We start from the raw sequence: 19,378 nt of genomic DNA, 5'->3' as shown, positions 1-19,378 counted from the left end.
AATCACAGATTCATTTTGATTCAAGTGGGAAAGTAAACGTCCCTTCTTAATGAAAGGAGCTGTAATGTCACATTGCCAGGAACATGCATAGGGTAAGAGGACGAATTGGCCCACTTTTACAATCCTTTGATGACAATGTCTAAATTTCAGATAAGGAAACTGTGATAAATTTAGATATTTGAAAAACGTCAGTAGAAATATTTTTAACTACAATCTAAATGTTCTGATTTAAAATCTAGAAATATTTCCACATCTCCATATCTAGAAGGTTGCTGAATATGTCCTCAAAAAAGCAAAGCCCAGTGGGGCTGGCCCGGTGGCTGAATGGTTAAGTTCGCACGCTCCACTGCAGGCGGCCCAGTGGTTTGTCAGTTCGAATCCTGGGCGCGGACATGGCACTGCTCATCAAACCACGCTGAGGCAGCGTCCCACATACCACAGCTAGAAGGACCCACAACTAAGAATGTACAACTATGTACAGGGGGGCTTTGGGGAGAAAAAGGAAAAAATAAAAAATCAGTGTCAATTGTCAAAATAGAATAAAATGAGATCCTATATTAAGTTATTGTCAGCACTACAATGCAAGATGAGATATTAAAAAAAATAAACTCCATTCTAATAGTTGTCATACAGGTTGCTAGGAAAGGGTGGAAAGTTTATACAACACAAAGATTTTAGTACAAACAATCTCAGCATTAGCAGTGTCCTACTGCTAGAATACAATTATAATAATTTTTACTTCATTAATCTGCAAACCTAATTATTTTCACAAAATATCCCAGCAGTTTCAACCTACTTCTTGCAAATATTTATTTCTTAAAGTAATAGGTTGTTTTTCCGTGCAACTCCATTACTTCCAGAAAGCATACATTAATAAAAGTGTGAAATAAATTGAATAAAGCCTAATTAGCTCTAATCAAGTAAAAACAAATTATGTCTTAGAGTAAATCTAGCTATTTATGTAGTCAAAATCCACAAGACATGAGGGTTTCTCTTACTTGATTGGAAATTAAATATCCTGCAGAAAATTCAGGTGCATTTCAACCAGAAGTATTAGTGAGCAATCCTGGGAAGAAAGGTAAATTGTAAAATATAGAACTTCATTTTGCAGAGGTTTGGCACTAACATAGATTTTCCAGAAGCTGTAAAGTATTGTCACAAAATATATTGGTTATCTGTTGTTGCATAACAAAGCCCTTAAATATTTAGTTTCTTAAAACAGCTATGCATTTGGCCCACAATTCTGTGATTTGGGAATTTAGGCTAAGCTCAGCAGGGATCTTCTTCTGCTCAAGAGCGGGATCCTTCTTGCATCTGTGGTTCGCTGCAGGTTGCCTGTCAGTTGTCTTTTGCTGTCTTGGCTGGAACCCCTCAGATACATATGGAATCGTGGCTGAGACAGCTGGCTAACTCATCTCTGGTCCACGTTGTCTTTCTTCCTCTAATCCCCTAGTTCTGCCTGATTCAGATGAGAGGCAGGGGTGCAAAAATAGGAAGTAGAAGTGTGTACAGCCTCACAAGGCTCAGGCCTGGAACTGGGACCCGTAACAACCACCTCATTGTATTGGCCAAAGTAAATCAAAAAGCCAGACTCAGATTAAGGGGAGAGAAAAATAGAGGACACTTGAGAGGAGCTGCAGAGTCACATAACAAAATGCATTAATACAGACAGAGGAATGTTTGTGGCCAGTTTTCCAGTCTTCTACAAAACAAGAGTTCACATTCTTTTGTTGTCATAATGGAGGATGGGGAGAGGGGAGTGTAATGACGTCCAGTGGGTAGAGGTCAGGGATGCTTCTAAACACCTTACAATACACAGGGCGGTGCCCCACAACAAGGAATTATCCAGGCCAAAATATCAATAGTGCAGAGGATGAGAAGCCTGGATATAAGTAGCATGACTCTAAATTATTCTTTTCTGGATAGATGATAGACTCTATCATACAACCTAAGAGTACAGTACTTTAATAAATTTATTTGTGGTACTCCTAGACTTGAATAGCACATATTTACTGTGTTAACTCTGTTTCCATTGATTTAATTATACAGCCACTACATTACAGATCTATTTTTATTTCTTAGGTGTTCCTTTCCAGATTTTCTTATAGGCAGACATATTTTGACAAATTGACAATCAGTTTACTTTGCCTCTGTCTTTCTTTGCTTAGAATTATTTCAAGAAAGGATTCTTAGATTGCTATGTAATCTTCAAAATTAAAATAAGCCCTAATAATATTCCTAATATTTCATCAACCTGCTGTTGTCCAATTTATTTAAATTGAACGTAAATATTTAATTAACTTAGTCATTGTAAATAATGATTATACATAAATAAATTCTCATATGTAAACAGCTATTTTTTAATTTATTTTTGCATAGGATAAATTATCATATGTTCGATTGTAAGTCAAAGCATAAAAACATTTTTGTGATGCTTGAGAAACATATGTTAATTTGATTTCCATTGAGCTAAAAATTTCACCTCCAACAATGCGTGTGTATGTATTTCATTCCAGGATTTACAGCATTGAATATTATTATATTTTTAATTTCCCCTAATCTGTAATGCAAGATCTATGATGTGGTTGCTTAAATTATAAGTGTCTAACCACTAGTGATTTTAAATATATTTCCTTATATCTCTTCATAACTAATGAAATTTGGCAAATTGCTTAACCTTGATGAGCCCATCAAATATAAATAAAAAGAATACATACTTCAGAGTAAGTCAGAAAGCACCTGTATAGCACTTGGTCCAGTGCCTGAAAAACAGTGTTCAACAAATATCAACTATTAATTTTTAAATTACTAATATTTGAAAATAATTTTCTCTTGTGTAATTTTTTCTTGATCTTTGTCCATTTGTCTATAGAGGACATAATGTTCTTTTAGTAATCTGTATGAATATTTCTATACATTTAAGATATTAAGCCATTTTTTCATAGTTACTCTAAAATACTACTTGTCTTTTCATGTTCCTTTCTATACATTGAACCTTCTTGAAAGTGTAGTCATATTTTTTTCATCAATAAATGCCAAACTTACACAAAACAAGTATCACAGGTTCAAGTACAGCACTATGATGAAATCGTAATTCTGAAAATGCTTATATTCTTAACAGAATCTCTAGAATTGACTCAGAGTATGGTCTTGTCTTGTTTGCCATTTCTGTCAATGGCACAGATGCCATATTGACCAATTTTGTGCTTGATATGAAACTAAGAAGTTAGATATAATTTAGACATCATGTCTTGGATACAAAATGATCTTGACAAGCTGGAAGGATGTGCCAAATAAAACTCAATTCAACAAAGATTTGTCGAATGTTGGTAATGTGCAAGATATTGTATAAAGAACAAAAAGCTGTTTGGACTGGACACTAAATAAACTAGTTATACATTATGAAACAATAAACTATTTACCTCTATATGAGTACCAAGAATAAATTAACTAAAGTAATGTTCTCTCAGGCTGTATTATGGAAGCTATATTTACCCAGGACAGAATAATTCAGAGTCCCATGCTCTATCTGAGGGTTTCTCAACCTCAGCACTGTTGACATTTGGGTTGGATAATTCTTTGAATACCTTCACTGTGCATTGTAGGATTTCAGCTGCATCCTGATCCCCTAGATGCGGGCACCACTCCCTAGTGTGACAAACCAAATCTCTCCAGACATTGCCAGATGCCCCCTGAAATGCTAATTCAACTTGGGTGAGAACCACTGGTCTATCTATGTAAGTACACCAGCCCACCTCCATGCCACTCTTGAAAACAGACGTCAACAAATAGGTTAACAAATAGGAAAGAACCAAAATGGTAGAGGACCTCATACACATATCAAAAGAGAAATGTTTCTTGTTATTTTCTTAATGAGCCTATCTAGAAAAGCCTCCCAGACCACTTACTGACAGCTTAAATTTTTTTTCTTTTTATTTTATTTACTTACTTTATTTTTTGCGAGGAAGATTGGGCCTGAGCTAACATCTGTTGCCAACTTCCTCTTTTTGCTTGAGGAAGATTATTGCTGAGCTAACATCTATGCCAATCTTCCTCTGTTTTATGTGGGATACTGCCACAGCGTGGCTTCATGATTAGTGCTAGGTCTGGCCCGGGATCTGAACCTGCAAACTCCATGCTGCCGAAGCAGAGTGCCAAACTCAACCACTACACCATCAGGCCAGCCTGACAGCTTAAAAATGTTAAACACTTTTTATATTAAAGCACTATCACAGGTAGTTAATCTACAACCATCTTCTCTGTTCCTACAAAATGTCAGGCACTGGGCATAGAAGGCTACAGCGTCTGTGCCTCAAGGGGTTTTGATGTCAGTGGAGAAAATGGTCATTCAACAATTACTTCTAAATAAATATCTCATCAACTTCAATAGTGAAAATACTCTTTAGGGGAAGTGTCCTGTTCTATGACAATGTATAACAGAAGACTTTAACCTAAATTCTGGGATTAGGAGACAATCTCTTGAGAGAAAATAATGTTCAAGTTGAAATTTGAAAGAATAGTTGTTTGAACAGCTGTGGAGCAGAGACAAGAGCATTCTAGGTGGGGAGAACCACATATATGAAGTCCCAAGATGGAGGAGAGTGTGTGGGACTTGTGGGACCTCAGCAAAACCCCAGTGGCTCAAACAAAGGGAGGGAAGTAAGGAGTAGGGCAAGATGAACTGGAGATCATGCTGGAAATTTTGAGGAAATGTTAGAATTTGAGATTATGAAACAATTAAAAATCATGAAAGATTTTTAAAGAGAAAAGAGATGATCACATTTTGTTCTTCAAATAAGGACTCAGACAGTTATATTTTGTGACGTCCTCGAGGATAACTAAGAACTGTGGATGGAAAATACAGAGGACCAATTCCAGTTCTCTTCAAAATCCCACTTCTGCTGTATTCCCTTGAGTGATCAATATACTGGAGCCAATATTCCCATGTGCAACATTTGTTGATTGTGTAAGTGGGTTTGAAAATGGTCTGTGTTTTCAGAAGGCTTTGTGTGCTCAACAGCAATGTTTGTTCTGACTCTAAAAGTTCCATCTTTTTTTCCTATGTAATAATTGATAGCCTTGTAAGAAGTTGTAAAGTCGACAATGACCTCTGTTGATAGTGTTGAAATTGGTCAGTCAGTACTAAAAAGATATCTGACATTGTTCGTTAAAAACTTCTTTCTTCCTTTAAATTGTTCTTATGCACACATCAAAGGGGACTTTCGTTTTGAGTGTATGGAATTTTGTTTGTATATAATTGGCATCTGATTATGCTTTTGTCAATACAAATTTGAAAGCAAATAAGTAAACATTCAGCAATATTAGTGAATGCCCTTGCCTAGTAGCAAGGATTTTCTCCTTGCTATTATTAATTTAATTAAATAGTAAACTTTCACATACAAATTTACATATAATTGTATATGTGTGTACACATATACATATATGTGCCTTATATAAAACATATAGTAAATTTCACCTACATCTTGAAATGTATACATTAAATATATTTCTGTACAAAAGTAACTTCACTAAACCTTTTTTCAGACAAAATTATTTGCTTACATCTTCCATTTGAGCAAAATTCCTAATTTTTAAAATTCAAGATATAAAACCAAATGCAGCCTGCTAAAAAAATAAATTCTACCACAAAGGTCACTGGTAGAGTGCACTTAACTTTAAATCTAATCATAAATCACCCTTGCACAATGGCAGTATCAGAGTTTCTGAGCTTAGCCTCAACCACAAATATTTCTGATAAAAATAATCATTATTTACCTAAAAAGGAAAGTTTCAATCACTCATTGTAATCTAGTATCCAACCAAAAATACAGATGTCGTATCTAATTAGAATAATACATACAAAGAGCAGATGGTTCACTTAATGTGAACTCTTGTCTTCATGTCGTGGAGAGACCTGGGGCTTCGGGATCCAAAACAGGAGAGACTGAATCCCCCAGTCTCACCACTTACGATTCATGGGACAACGCACAAATGGTCCTCAGTCTCTCACCTTTAGAATAGTATTGTCTCATTATATAAGGTTCTCAGGAGGGAGGGAATGTGAAAAAATTGCACTTGTTATACAATTGAAATTAGTTTTGTTTCTCTTATAGAGGAGAATTTTATTTGTAGTAGTCATTGACAGTGGGCTAGTCAAATGTACCTTGTCATTTATAGAATATAATGTAAGAAGATAGAAACTTTTCATTTTGAAGATTAATCAAAAGGCACCAGCCATTATATTATTATCCAGCATACTTCAATCTTTTTATTTGCATCTATCCAGGAATAAATTACTATCATAACATGAGATATAAGTGGAGGCAGACGGTACCCATACTGTGAAGCAATGTGGACTACTTCTGAGGTCATATCCCATTTTGCAATTGTTGCCCCCTTCCAACGAGGAACACCTCCTAGACACCTGCGTTGTCACTCAGGTAACCCTCTCTCACTCAACTTCCCAATTCCAGTCAACAAACAAATCCTGTTGGTTTTCTCATACACATCCTTCTGAACCTGTTTTCTGTTCTGCATCGCATCTACCCTAACTGAATGTCCAAACTCCTGGGGTTGTTTTCAGTCTCTTCTCTGCTCCCTCCACTTGACATTCCACACTGTGGCCAGAGGAATCTTTTCATAATCCAAGCCTAATGATGTCATTTGTCCTTCTCAAAATTATTCAGGAGCCTCTCAACCAGGCACCCGAGTTCTTTCATGATCTTATCCCTGCCTCTTTCTTCAGCCTCATCTTCCAACTCATAATCTTTGAAATGTGTGCTCTTGCAATTCTTAACAAAGATAGGGCATTCACCAAATGACTTCATAGCACTGCTTCTATTGTTCTCCAAATCCAAAATGTCCTGGTTTGTTTGTCTGATTGATTTTCGGTATGCTATTCATGCATCAGTATCCCTCTGAAAGTTTCTTTGGTCTGCACTCTCATAGATCAATTCCTTATTACTCTTAATTCTTTCTTTTCTTTAACCATAATACATTTTTGTATTTGTTCGTTTGTGTGTCCAAAATCCAGTCTCTTGAGGGAAGGGACACTATCTCATTTAGAGTAGAACATTTTGATGCAGCTATATCTAATGTGGGAATCGTGTTGAAGAAGCCATTTTGATACAGTCAGGCATTGAAATGTCTCTGTCAAAGTGCAACATATTTGACTTTCATGACTCTTCCTCCCTTGTTATATGAGATTTTTACTGTCCATTTAATAAAATATTCCATTGCCATAATATTTTAAAATAAAATAATACTCATAAGGAAATAAACTGTGAAGATATAATTTTAAGCCTGTTAGACCTGGGATCATGTTCTTCTTCATGACATGCACCTCATCTTCTGGGCTTCATTCAAAAGACCACCTTGGTAGAGGCTTTCCTGACCACCTTGTCTTAAGTTGCAGTGCACACCACAGTTACACTCCCTCTCCTCTTTCCCTGCCTTCATATTTTCTGTAGTAGTATCAATGTCTGATATAATCTTTTATATACATCTGTATATTTTTGTCCTGTTCCCACTTGAATGTCAACTTCACGAGGAAGAGATTTTTATCAATCTTATTCACATAGTAGGCTATCCATAAATATTTGCTGACTGAATAAATAAATTTGTCTTAGTTTTGACTACTCCCAACACAGAAGCAGAGGCAGAGATTCAAATACGAGTAGTTTATTTGAAAGATGACACCAGGAAAGATGGGTAGAGAAGAGGGTATGGGAATAGAGAAAGGACAGTAATGGAAGGACGAATATCAATAAGTTACTGCTGTGGGCAACAGGAGTTTCATCCTGAGGGAAATAGAGAATACGTGCTTCAGAATTTCTCCACCCAATAGGTGAAAAAGCTGAGGTATCAATACCTTGCCTCCCGTCAGTCGTTGGTTGACACTTGCCCCTAGAGGGCACGATTTCTCCTGCATTCTCAACCTGCCACATGGAAGCAAAGGTCTTGACTACTAGAGAAAATCCTCAGGCAAAGAAAAGCAGGTCTTGGCAGTTGGAAATCAAGCAAGAGTTTACTGAGAAGAAAAAGGCCAAAGGCTCTGGGCCAGGTATTGACAGCACCTCTAGAGAATTATAAAAAAGTTTCATATCATATATAATGGATATAGAGTTGTATACACACACACACACACACACACACACACACACACACACACATATATATAATATAGTGTATATGCCAGAGCTTCCCATATCTTTACAAAGAAAATAAGGCAGATTTACTCTATCAATAAAAAAAAGATACCAGTGAGTTCAGAATTTTAGTTAAAGTATCTGCTTTAATGAATTTTCTATTTACGTTGAACTTGCCCTCTCTCATATTTTGTTTTAATAATATAAAAATATGTACCTTAAGTTGATTAGAATGCGTACCAATCTGACTCCAAAGATGCTGAAGAAATTTAGTTTATACAAATGTTCTTAATACTGGTAAAGCTTAGGCCAGATGATTTAACATGAAGAGTTCATAAAATTCTCACTTTATGAACTGATTCAAAAGCTCCAGGCCAAGAAGGTAATTTCCACAGAAAGTACAGGCACAAGTTAAGAAGCGAAATAGGTAATTGTTCAAATGAAGACAGAAAAAAGGAGACCTCTAAACTTTCTGATATGACTGAAAATAGAGTAAAATGCAAATCATTTAATTAATATCTGCTTTGGGTTGAAAAAAGTTGATGATTAGACTCAATACAATAAATTTATAATATTTAAATCTTTTGAAGTTCCTAATATATCATAATTTGGCAAAGGAACTTGGTGACGTCAGCTTTTAATTATATTTAAAGTTCTTTTGATTAAGCATTGTTAAATCAATAGTGAATAACAGGAGTGTATTTACTGAATTTGGGGAAAGAATTATTTTTAAGCACTTTGGAAGTATTTACTAGAAATACTACAAGATAACCCTTTTCATACCTAGTTTATTCACAAAATTGCTTAAATTTTCTTATCAACATGTACTATAATAATTTATTCTTAGGTGTTTTTATAGCAACAAACATTCAGGATGGCAATTTTCTTGTATCACTTCGAGTATCTAATTTTATTAATTTGGATTTCTTTTAAAATAGTCTGTAATTTAGACATTAAACTTACAATTAATGACAAATTTACAAATCAATTACAAACACAATAATATACAGAATTTACAAATAATATGTCCAAACTCACCTATTTCCATATAAGTATTAAGTTACATAGATGAATCTACATTCTTTGTTACCTGTAACAAGATATACTTTAGGATCATTAATATTTTAACAATTAAGTATTATAATTGTTAGGAGGCCACACATCCGTCTTTATCTTTTTCTGCTTACAGAATGCATTCTCATGACTATTATGACCATTGTAATATTTTTAATTTCTCAAAGCATACTTCAAACATGTTAGATACTTTACATATATAAGAATTCATATTATGAATTCATATATAAGTTTAGAATGCCTGGCGTGGAATTTAATTTCAATTGATGGATAAACATATTACAGATAATGCAGAAGAAAAAAATGCACCAAACGATAGCTTATAAATAAATAATCCATTTTACAATGGTTCAGAGATATTGCAAAGTACATGGGAAAAAATCAACAAGGACGAAAGTCTTTTTTTTTGAGAAAACTAATAAAATTAATAGGCACTTCACATGCTTGTTCAAGAAAAAATATAACTTTCACAAATAAAAATAAGTGAGTAATATGAACAATTTTAATCCAATAACAGTGAAAAAATCCTATCAAAAATAACTTACCACAGGGGCCACCCTAGTGGCACAGCAGTTAAGTTTGCATGTTCTACTTCAGCAGCCTGGGGTTCGCCAGTGCAGATCCTGGGTGTGGACCTATGCACCACTTGGCAAGCCATGCTGTGGCAGGTGTCCCACATATAAAGTAGAGGAAGATGGGCACAGATGTTAGCTCAGGGCCAGTCCCCCTCAGCAAAAAAGAAGAGGATTGGCCGCAGATGTGAGCTAAAGGCTAATCTTCCTCGGAAAAAAAAAAGTCAAAAGAAAAAAAAAATAACTTACCACAACTCTCATAAGAAGCAATTGAAATTCTGTATTGTCAAATTTTTTATCTCTTCTTTTATATCTTTATTTTTTTGCTGAGGAAGATTCGCCCTGAACTGACACCTGTTGCAAATCTTCCTCTACTTTATATGTAGGCCACCACCACAGCCTGGCCACTGACCAGCAGTGTAGGTACCCGCCCAGGAACTGAACCCAGGTTGCTGAAACAGAATGTGCCAAACTTAACCACTAGGCAACCAGGCTGGCCTTCTTTTATATATTTAAACATATACAATAGACTTTATTCTCTGAATCCAATTATCCCAACAAGAGTATTCTTTACAGCTTTGGTTTTCCTTTGTTGTTTATGAGCGGGTCAAGTGTTGAGGAGGTTAGAAGGCATTTTCAGAAAATAGTTTCATTAGTTTTGATTTTATGTGGCCCATGTCTAACAGAAAAATATGTTTCCTTTGATTAAAGGCCCAGAGGAAACTGTAAAATAAGACTTTTTAAAATATTAGTGCTATCACTTTTCATCATTTCCCAATTTGGAGGGAAAAAAACATCTTCTTAAATGAAAGTGAATGAATGAATGAATAAATAAATAAAAATTTCAATACGTCAGAAGTGGTAAAAATGTATAATAACCAAACCCTCCCATTGATTATTCACTGAATTTCAGACCCAGTTTGAGTAATTCTGAATAAATGCTGCCTGACTGTTTCCAGGGCATTATCCCAGTTCCAAAAACAAAGGAAACAGTATGGATAAATTGAATAAGCGATGATACACAAAATACGCATGCATTTTTAAAAAATTTCTCCACAAGACAGCAGAGTAACTTTGTAGAGGTGGCAACCTCCCCCTAGTCTGGGAAAACGGAGGCAGAAGGGCAGGAAGCAGAGGCACGAGCAGGGGCAGGGACCAAGGAGCTGATGGTGATGAAGAGGCTGTGTGGAGACGGTCACCTTCCTGGCAGCTGAGGAAGTGGTGACGGTGGGGGGTGCCATGCAGAAGGGAGGCAGACCTGACATCTAAGAAGGCGGCAGTGAGGGGCAGATGAGCAGAAGTGATGGAGCGTCCAGTAGCCAAGTGATGGAGGAGGGATTAAGCAAAGAAGTAAATAACCTGAGGATAACGGAAGCCGGGTTCTTCCAAGTCAGAGAAGGCTTTGCGAATATGGCATGTTGGCATACTGGAAAAAAACGCTGAGGTATTTCATTAGAATTTAAAGTATGGGTGTGAACTTAATTTAAGGGTTTTATTATAAATATACAAATAGAGAAATAGATATAGACATATGTGTATGCATGTATGTATACATTTATTTCATAAATCTCTCTGCTGAGAGGAGCACAACAAGTGTTTCTGAAGGCCATTTTTCATTGAAAGAAGCTACAGCTTTTGTGAGAAAAATGGCTGATTCCATGGCTGGGTTACGAAAAATACAAGACAAGCCTGGAAAATCTTGTGCAAGAAAAAGTAAGTGCCAGAAAAGGATGCAGATGGGGCCCACATGGTAAATCTAGGACAATTTCAGCATCAAAATAAATAATGATAGTAACAAAATACAACTTATTAATCAAAACAAGAATCCATGAGTCCATATTGATATAAATAAAAGACAAACAGCTTTAAGAGAAGGGAAAGCATCTCCTTACAGTAGAAAGACAGCTAATAGCTGCAGAGGAAATGATGGAAATAAAAATTGATGATTTGACAACAAGCATGGTGATGACTGATTCACATAGGAATCTTCAGTGGCTGCTTCAGCTGGTGGGTAAAGATTTGAGGAGGAGCAGAATATTGGCCTAGTTTCAGACTATCTTCCAGTGAAATACTTATCAATTACAAATTGGAAAATATCTTTCTGGTGGAAAAATTTGGCAGACTTAAAATTGATGATCAGTTTACCATCACCATTAGCAGGATGAGTCCACAGCTTGCAATTCCTAATGTGGTGCACTGGGACTTGCACAGCATTAGCTTTGTGGGATTCCTGCAAATGCTGCATGACTTGAGTTCGATCATGAGGAAAACAGCAAACAAATTCAGTTTATTTGTAGAAAATGGAACTGTCAAAGTCATAAAGAAGAGGGCAACTGGAAACTTTTCTGTACTAAAGAAGACGGAATGACATGACAAATAAATGCCACACGTGATCCTGGATTGGATCCAGGACCAGAAGGGAAAAAGAAACATTGTCCACACAGATGTAAATAAAAACATTCGGAGAACCTGAATGAAGGACGTGAACTGAATAGTAGTGTGTGTCAAGGTCAATCTCCTGATTTAGAGAGAGAACCACCTGTTCTAGTGTGCCCAGGACTATCCATATTTTGGCACTGAAAGCCCAGGACTATGGAAAACCTTTCTCTAGTCACAAAAAGTCTCAAAAGTCCACTTGCTTTTGAAGTGGGACAGAAGATTGGGGAAAAATTACAAAACCCACGTTATAGGTCAAAAAATGGAGGATGAAAGCAATACTGTCTTGTGTCAAACAGATACAGCATAGATTATCTCCCTTCCCTACTCACTGTTACTGTTTTATGCCTGGCCACTGATGTTGAGACCCATGATTTGTGAGTCTCCATTATGGATTATTCATTGTTGCGTCACTCTGAGTGAAGCAACTTAAATGTGCAATGTATACGGGTTGTAATTATGATGTTAACAGTTCATCTTTGACATTGCCGGTAAATTAACTGTTGTACTTTGTGTCTAAATAGCTCTAGTTTAATTTTTAACATTGTGAATATTAGGTCAAGTTTTATAAATGTTTCAATAAGGAAAATTAGAATGATCACAATAATAATGCCAGTACAACAAAAATATCACCAAAAAAGATTAACGTGCTGTGTTATTTTAAGACAGAAGGAGACCTACAAATGGAATAGGGAGGTGAGTAAGCAAACGAGAGCATACTGCACACTATGTAGAAAATAATTTGGGGATGGGAAAAGTAGAGAAAGAGCTGTGAAAGCGCATATGAAGACTGATCTAATGATCACTCTAATGGGATGAGACAAGCAAGTTTGTCTAAATCAATCAAAAGAGTTTCATCTCCCAAAAGGACACTAATGCTTAATTGGAAGTAGCAGCACTGAATTAACTTGGGCATACCACATGAACACATTACTGTATTGTTCCCTTAATTGATCTGTGAACTGAGTAAATTTACATTTCCTGTATCAGAGGTTGCAATTAACTTGTCCTATGAGTGAACAGAACGAGAGATTGCAATATCAGATGCATTAGCCCTTTGCAGTGAAGAGGTGTGTCTATCAGATCACACTAAGAATCATACGCTCTAGTCTATCAAGTAACACATTGAATCATAGCAATCCCAATAAAAATGCACCCCCCCGACCCAGCTCTTAAGTACTTTGATTTTTAAAATGGATTTTCAAATCATGGTTTTGAATTCTGTGAAAATTTCAAGGAAACTTCAGAAAACATAAAACAAAGAATTGTTAATATCATGTCCAAATAAAATATTAGATTTTGTTCACCTACTTGTACATTTAGCAGACAGTGCAAATGTAAATTTTGGCAAGTTCTATTTAGTCTATAACCCTCTTACCAAAGAAAATAGCATTTCCTGCTAAATGTCTTGCATACTCTATACATAACACTACGTAATTTGCCTGCCTGTGATATTGAAGCTTTCATAATTTTTTGGATCATTTTCAGTTTCCTCAAAACATGCAGAAGCACTTAATGAGACTTTTGTCTTTGTAGAAATCGGGGGAAATAGCCTCATTAGACATGTGCCTACAAGATGGTTTTCATTGTTGCCAGAAATATTTTTTAAAAATTTAAATGTTAGCCTGTTGGACCATCATATTTTAAAAATGTGGAACAGGAAGAACGCCCTTCTTTAATTTGGAGATACATTGTGGATGAGCATCATTAAAAGAATCACAGGAAAATAAAAATTTACGTTTTGTTTCTCCAAACTTGTTGGTGTTATCTGAAGAGGCCATAAGTAGCCTAGGAAATGCTGAACTGATTGCAACTCGGTTGTTCAATGTTATGTGTAGGTTACGACAAAATTATATAAAAAAAAAGATTCAATTTTTGGAAATAAGATTGCTTCAGAACTCAAAAAAGTCACCCAAAAAGTGCAGCCAATTTAAAAGGGACTTTCTCAATTTCTTTACTAAAAATATAACTTATTTGAAATCCACCTTCAATTTCACAAGTTCAAATTACCTGTGTGCTTTAAAACCATTTTCCCTGAGAAAGAGTTTACCTTATGTGCTTCAGAGTGTAGAAATGGATAGTCTGTATGATGAATTTATGATGCAAAGGACCTGACTGGAAAACAGTTGGTCTACCAGAGCAAGCTTGTAGATGCACAGAGGTTGGATGTTTATGGAGAGCTAGAAGCTAGTTCCTACAAGGCTAAAAGTCCACTGTCACTAGTAAGTAAAATTCTAAGTAGTACCCTCGCCTCACACCGTATTCAAAAATTAACACATGATCTATCAAAGACCTAAATATAACAGCTAAAACTATGAAACTCTTAGAAGAAAATATAGTAGTATATATTCATGACCTTGGGTCTGGCAATGGACTCGGGTATGACACAAAAAAGCACAAGAAACAAATGAAAACACAGATAAATTTGATTTCATAAAATTTAAACTTTCCTACACCAAAAGACATTATCAAGAGAGTGAAAAGATAACTCACAAGAATGAGGGAAAATATTTGCAAATCATATCTGATAAGGTCTAGCATTTAGGATATATAAACGTCTTATAACTCAACAACAAAAACACAAACAATCCAATTTAGAAATGAACATTTTTCCAAAGAAGATTACAAAAATGGCCAATAAGCACATGAAAAAGTGCACAATATCACCAGTCATTAGAGAAATGCAAATCAAAACCACAGTGAGATACCGCTTCACAACCACTAGCATGGTAATGATAACAAAAATAATGATAATAAAATAACTGAAAATAATAAGTGGTGGCAAGGATGTGGAGACGCTGGTGCCATTTTACATTGTTGGTGGAAATGTAAAATAGTTCAGTTACTGTGGAAAAGAGCCTAGTGGTTCCTCAAAATGTTAAACGTGCAATTTCCATATGATCTGGCATTCCACTCCTAGGTATACATGCTGCAAAAATAAGAATAAAAATAGGTATTCCTACAAAAGAATATAGACAAATCTGTATAGCAGTACTATTCACAATAGCCAAAACGTGGAAACAACCTACGTGTCCAGCAACAGACAAATGGATAAACAAAATGTGGTAGATCTACATAATGGAATATTATTCAGTCTTAATAAATTAAGTACTGATATCTACTATTACATAGATGAAACTTGAAACGTTATAAGTGAAAGAAATCAGGCACAAAAAGTTACGTATCGTGTAATTCCATGTCTATGATAGATCCAGAATAAGCAAATCCACAGGGACAAAAAGCAGATTAGTGGTTGCCAGGGCCTGGGGGAAGAAAGAATGGTGAGGGACTGCTTAGTGGATACAGGGTTTCCTTTGGGGGCATTGAACATGTTTTGGAAACACATAAAAATAATGGTACTACCACTTTAAAATGGTTAATTTTATGTTACATGAATTTTACCTCAATAAAAATTGTCTTTAAAAAAGTTAGCATCCTTTGAAAAAGTTCTCAGGCTTCCATGCTCAAATGCTTTTGTTGAGAGCACATTGAGCTTGATCTCATCACACTGGACTGACATCAGGAACAATTGTAATATGGGCTTAATGAAAGCTGAGCTGCAAGTCAAAGGGAATGTTATGTTGGACGGTGTTCAGTTTTGCCACTACATAAAAGAAAAGAAGTATATCCTAAAGGCTGTGGGCAGTTCAGAAGTCTAATAATAGAAAAGGAAACAAAGAGTAAAAATATCCTACTGTGTCATGTGAAGGAAAGAAACGTGTCATTGTTACTTTTATTAAATCATAGATGATACATATTTAATTAGCCTTGTTTTTACTTTTTAAAAATACTTACATTTATGTATCTTAAGAATATACAATAATATAACCTACAAAATATACATATTAAATAAACATTTTTTAAATAGGCAAAATAAACCATTGTATCAGAAGAAATATAATATATTATTATATTTTTCTCACACACATTATTTGTTTAATTAGTAATATTAATTACTATTAATTGCTACTGCTAACTAGTCCTATTTAAATAATACCATTTATGTGACAGAAAACTAAATTCAGAATAATATATATTTTCAAACACCTATTTTCGTATATTTATGCTAAATTAACACATACATGTATATTGATTATAATGTACATATTATATTGGTCTTGTATGGCTGTGTCCTGAGTTGGCCTTCTGAAAAAGTGGTCATCCTATATAGAAGGTCCCCTGTTTAGAGGAAATTCAGACTTGGGAATTTAGGAGTAAAGAAGCATTATGTCTACAGCTTGCTTTCAAATGGTTGAGAGACTAATGATAATGGGTAAATATCAATATATAGAGAGGTGGAGGAACAAACTCATCCAATTCAGCATTTTATCGTGTGCAAATTATACCTCAATTAAAAAATCACCTTTAAGTAATTTTAGTCGTTAGACTTTGTATGCTAACAAAATTATTTTAACTATATGTATTTTGTTTGTTTACATAAGCAAAATTTGAATTTTAATCATTATAAATAAATGATTTTACTATACCTCTCAAAACTACTTCGTTGTAAAACATGCATCATTAGCAACTCTAGCACAAAACGGGATCACATCATATTTGGCTTTCGCCTCCCCACAGAGCCTGGCCCAGGGCTGCTGTGAAGGCAGGTGACCAAGAAGCAGCTCTTGAACTCAACAGAGAGGAGTTCAAGGAGCAGAGGGACGTGTGGGAGAGAGTACAGGAGCTGACGTGCTTAGCCACTGTGAGCCGTTAGGCAAGTCACTGAGCATTTCTGAGCCCCCATTTATTATCCACAAACCAGCAAAATCAGAATCTATGATCCCATCCAGGTTTAAATAGTTGTTTAATTATTTCTTTAATTCCATGAACAAGTCAAACCAATATGGTTATTTGACTCAGTGAGAGACGTGCTAAAGGTAAAACATAAGTAAAAGGGTAATATTTTCCTTCTGATTTGCATTGCCGTGTTCAGACACACCAACAAAAGGACCGAGTGTATGAAGGAAGAGACCACAGATGTTTGGATGTTCACACTGGCTTATTTTGAAAATGCTGAGCCTGGCTGCTTTGAAGTGAAAAGCAAACGGAAAATCTCTGGAGGATGAAGCTTCCCTTGAGATTTCGCAAACGTGTCCTGTTCTGGCAGGGCCGCTCATCCTGCCAGAGCAGCCTTTGCAACCAAAACAATTGCCCGCATTTTGATGTGAAATTCTGAATCATTTTCTGTTCTGATCATTCAAACAGTCCCACATATTTTAGTTTAAATGACTTTTAATAAAACTGGTGTCATGTCTTGAATTTTTCCTGAAGATTTTATAGCTAGAAAGATAGCTTTTATATAGATACTCATAAATACACAGTTTTCTTAGGTAAAATATATACTCATTTCAAAACATTTTTTGTTTTTTCAAACTTTTATTTATAAATTCACCAAGAATATGTAACTTTAAAAAGGTTGGACAATTAAAGCATATTTCAACTTGGTTCTCATTTCCATTAGAACATAATTCAACCTACAATCAAATATATTCTTAGTACCTTGTCACCTTTGTAAAACTTATTTGATTGATTCAAACTATAATTCCAGTTGAATTAATTCATAGGAATGGTGAAAGATAAATGGAAAAATACTTTGATATTCATGCTAAATATTTTATTAACAAATTGATACTTGTTTTGGGGTTGCATCATTTAAATATGACTCATGACCCAACAAGACTCCCAAGGAGGTGCAAAACCTCCTCCAGTTTTAGGAGTAGAGGAGGCAGACGAGATGTAGAAAGGATTTCTCTCAAGGGGTTGTGAACTTTTTAGGTCCCTATTTTAACAACTCTGTCCCATAGAAGAATAACTAGTTCTATAGGACATTAATAGGCATTCAGAAAATAAAATCATTTTGTGGGCGCATTTGGGAAGTACACATCCCAGATTGCCATGTGGGAAGTTCAGAACCCCCGCCTGCATTTGAAAGCTCTGAGAAGTCCCTAAGTGAAATAAGCCAACAAGAAAAGTGACCTGAGTGAGCTTTCTAAGTTTCTCTGACTTTGTCTTTCCCACCAGCCCCACCCCTCACCTACTATCTGGGAATCGCTGTACCCTAAGTCCAGCTCTGGCCCAGTCTCTCTTGAGCATCTTAGGTGGTCTTGGGTTACCCAGACTTTTCTATAGACCCTCATAGTCTATGGACTCCAGCCTCTACGGTGCTTCCTTAAAGAAAGTATAAAGATCATTTAATTACTAGAACAAATTACCATTGATGTCCTCCAGCCTTTAAAAAGATTCTTAGTCTATTTCTTACTCAACCTGCCTCTGTTGAAAAACTAGCAGGACTGTCTTAAAATGCCCCTAAATCCTGATATCAAATAATTGCCAGTTGAGGTGAGGGGAGATTTTTTAAAATCTGAAAACTCACCCAGAGTGCAGATCCATTCTAGCATTGAAGTCAGGTTCAGTCTGATGGATACTGTCCCAGGAATTCCTTAAACTGAATTTAACTTTCCCTTCCCCACTTTTTTAAATGTAAACCTGAAGTGCATTCATGGAAGTGTTTCAGCGGGAGGAAGTCCGGATATATCTCATTTGCTTTTCTCCACCTCCCTGTTGGCAGAAGTTGCCTTCTTGGGCTTTAAATGACCACCATCCTTTTTGTTTGTTTTCATTTTTGGTTTTTGGGATAGTGTGCATTTTGAGTGATGAGGTAAGTATTATTAAAAAATGAACTCTGATGTTTCAAGGATAGAATGCAACAGTAGAAATGGAAATAATATTCCCTGTGCCTGTCTCTGAGGCACATGATTTGTGTTTTCTCATTTAACACTCTACAATCCTATGAGGTAGATATGGTAATCTCCATGTTGGAAATGAAGATTTAAGCTCAAAGAGATTTTATTTTTTGCAAAAAAGAAGAAGACCAGTAATTATGTTTTCTAAATTTCCCCAAAATATCAATAGGCTACATAATGGTTTTGTGAAACACAGTATTTGGATATTAAGTAATTGATACTATCAAAATCCTTAGTTGGAGATAGCTCATTTGGTTAGTTTTATATAATTCTAATCCTTCCTTTTGCCTTTAGATATTACACTTACATTAGATTTCAAATTTGAAATAGCAATTGGTTATATCATCTTAATCATGATTTCCATAGTATTTACTTACTCCCTATTCAGGACCGATCAGTAATTTTG

The sequence above is a fragment of the Equus asinus genome, chromosome 10 (assembly GCF_041296235.1).
Source record: "Equus asinus isolate D_3611 breed Donkey chromosome 10, EquAss-T2T_v2, whole genome shotgun sequence".
NCBI classification, from domain to species: Eukaryota; Metazoa; Chordata; class Mammalia; order Perissodactyla; family Equidae; genus Equus; species Equus asinus.
The sequence above is the reverse complement of the archived record's forward strand: the minus strand, read 5'-3'. Positions refer to the sequence as shown.